This window comes from Temnothorax longispinosus, unplaced genomic scaffold (assembly GCF_030848805.1).
Source record: "Temnothorax longispinosus isolate EJ_2023e unplaced genomic scaffold, Tlon_JGU_v1 HiC_scaffold_23, whole genome shotgun sequence".
In the NCBI taxonomy this organism is placed as follows: Eukaryota; Metazoa; Arthropoda; class Insecta; order Hymenoptera; family Formicidae; genus Temnothorax; species Temnothorax longispinosus.
The window spans coordinates 330,395-333,561 of record NW_027270047.1 but is presented as its reverse complement, the minus strand read 5'-3'; positions in this window follow the sequence as shown (position 1 = coordinate 333,561).

Sequence of the window (3,167 nt, the reverse complement as noted above, 5' to 3'; positions counted from 1 at the left end):
GAGAATTAATATTCGCGTCAAATGTCGCTAAAGAATTCGGTAATATTCAGAAGGTAATATTCAGTATAGCATGGATCTTTCGTGATTAGCATTCTAACTTTAACATTGTTTTCAATAATAAGGTCAAGCTTTGTTCGACATTCCATACGACTCATCTGCGCTCACACAAAGGAAAGATCCATGCTATAAACAACGCATTCGAAAATATGTAACGACCGGTTCGAATCGTCACTTGACACTGTGACGTATGCACGGTGACGTAGGCCGTCGGTGGCCAATCATCTCCCTGAAATCATCGGCAATTAGCCTGGAGGGAGGCTCGTCTCCGAGACGATAAAGGACCGCCGCTGCGCCGCGGAACCGATTTCGCTTGCAGATCACCGCTAGTACACCGCTTTTCTATACAGTTAAACCGCCTTTCGTACGCGACCGCTGTTACCCCGCCTTTACCGCAAATTCGTGCTCGCTTGCTTGCGTCGCGTTGCCGTATAGCTTCAGTACGCGCTCTCCTTCATTGCTTGTGCTAAAAATACAAGGAACTCTGTACACTGTAAATACTTGTATATATTTCATTGCTATTATAGACATTATTTTTTGTGTTACTCGCTGCGTCCTCTTTACTTGTGGTCGTCTTCCACCTCGCGCTTCCTCGCGCTACCGCGCGCTCTCGAACAACATTACAGTGTGCTATAGCGACCTACAGTGTGTTTTAATCAAAATATCTTTTTATTTGACAGTACATTGCAATGTAATTTTCGTATAATTTCTCGCTTCTGACGTTACGATTTCAATATGGTCGGCGAGGGACCAGGAGCCTTAAAATAACATATATGAAGAATTTAATGTACTTGTATGATCATTTTACCTTAAACACTTACTTTGATATTTTTTTTTGATGTTTTCTGTTTTTATTTCATTTTTAATCGCAGTTGTTGAAGAGCATCACTATGGCGTTTTTTTGAAAATTTATATCTCCCTTCTTTATTTAATAAATGTTCTTCACCTTGAAAAAAAATTATTTTTCATAAAGAATGCATGTTTTTTACTTCATGAATTTTATAATTATTACAATTTATAAAAGTTTGCGGATAACTAATATTTTTGTATATGTAATATATAAATGTAAGTAGTTGAGATAAACTGAAATTACTGATATTTACAAAACTTATTACTGATTTTAGAATTTTATTTATTTTTTAAAGAGATCAATATAAAAAAATATTTAACAACTCTTAGAAATAATGAGTCATTACTAATGACAAATAAGAAAGTAAATCTTTAAAATATGCTACGTATAGATTAAATACATTTTAGACTCATAGCTTTTTGATAATGTTTGAGACCGGAGTGATTTAGAGCATGCATAAATTTCACACGATTCTTCGGCGATCGTTATGGCCTAGGTCGTTGAGCAAATTACGTATTCTCGAGCGTTCCTTAACTTTCTCGTGACAAATACAATTGTCAATATCGCGTTGAAGCCATGAGACGATCGCGTGCACTCGGGAAAGACGACCCAGGTCATAAATACTTTCGCATAGAAACAAAACATCGACCGACAAAGTCACTGTTGCTCTCGCGGGAGAAACGATGACGTAGGCTACCGAGAGCCTATCGCTCTGCCTGAATTTTCGCGCTCGGCTTTGCCATTGGCAATTAGCGAAGAGGAGGCCTCCCTTCTCGCGACAAGGAAAATCCGTTGCGACGAACGAATCTCTCGACTCGCAGCAATCGTCTTTCGACCGTAACACAGTACGCTGTATTCGCTTTACCGCCTAGACTTCTACCCGATCGTCGTTTAATACGAACTCGATTGTGAAACCGCTCGTGTGCTCACCCGCTTCTCGGGAACCATCCGAGAACCTGAAACCAGTGAACTGTACATTTTGTAAAATAATTGTAAATATATGTAGTGTTTCTCTATACAAAACTTTCCGTTTTCTAAAACTCGCTGAACGTCCTTGTCATCTCGCGCTCCTCTATCCGATCCACTCGCGCTCGCGAACAGATAACATTCTCAAAATTTAAATCAAAGAATTAAATAAACACCATTATAAGATTTATTATTAATTACTTTTACTTATATTTATGAAGAAAACATGAAGAAGTGTTTTAATTATAATATAAGCATATTATATTAATGGCTGTCACTTACTTCCGACAGATAATACCTCAGCTGGTGATAGATGAAAATTGTTTTTCTGATTATCATATCTTTTTACATAATATGGTTCATTGGAACAATTTTCCCCATTATAGTTTTCTATATCTTTGGTAGATATGATCTCAACTTTTCTCCTTTCATCGGAATAGAAACGAATAGCAGCATGTGTTGGTTCAGATATTGCTATCATATTCGTATCTATAATTACCTATTAGGAAAAAATGATACATTATTGTAAGAAATCGAAAGAGGCCCACCCGATAGGTGGCCCCACATGACGCACGCGAGCGGCGCGGTAACTACGATGGCTAGAGGCGCTGGCCATCGCCGCCAACGCGCGATTGGAGAGTGTGTGTGATTGGTCGGTTGGCGACGACGCAAGTTGTTTACGCGAAATGTGTAACGGTCGTACAAGTCCGAACGTGTTCGAGCGAGTCGAGACGAGTCAAGTGTGCGAGAAGCTTCGAAAGAGTTCTGAGGAAATCTCGGAAGAGATCGGACGTGCGTCGGAGGGCTCATGCCTTTGTAGTCGTATCCCGGCGTATCGGTTCGTAATTCGTAAGTCCGTGCAATGGACTTCGCGGAGATGTAAAAGTGAAATATATATTAAATAAGCGTTATCTATCCCTGTCTTCTTTTCCCTTCAACACCACCCTCGTTTTCCTTCGTGAATACCGGTGAAACAATAATTATCAAAAGAAACGATAATTCCGAAACAAACATTTTACATTATTATTGCTTAATATTTTATATGAAAATGTAAGAACATATTTTATGATACAAAATTTAGATATAATTATGTAACCATTAATGGTTACAATTGTAGTCAATGAAACAGATATATTTTATTAAAAATAAAATAATATATAAATACCCCTACTATCCTCGATGGTATCACACAATTTGTTTTCTTTGACGAAGCCTTTTTATTCTGTTGCTGTTACACATTTAACTCGCGTGTTCGTAGAATTCGTGATTTCACATTCACAAGTTTCCTATGACT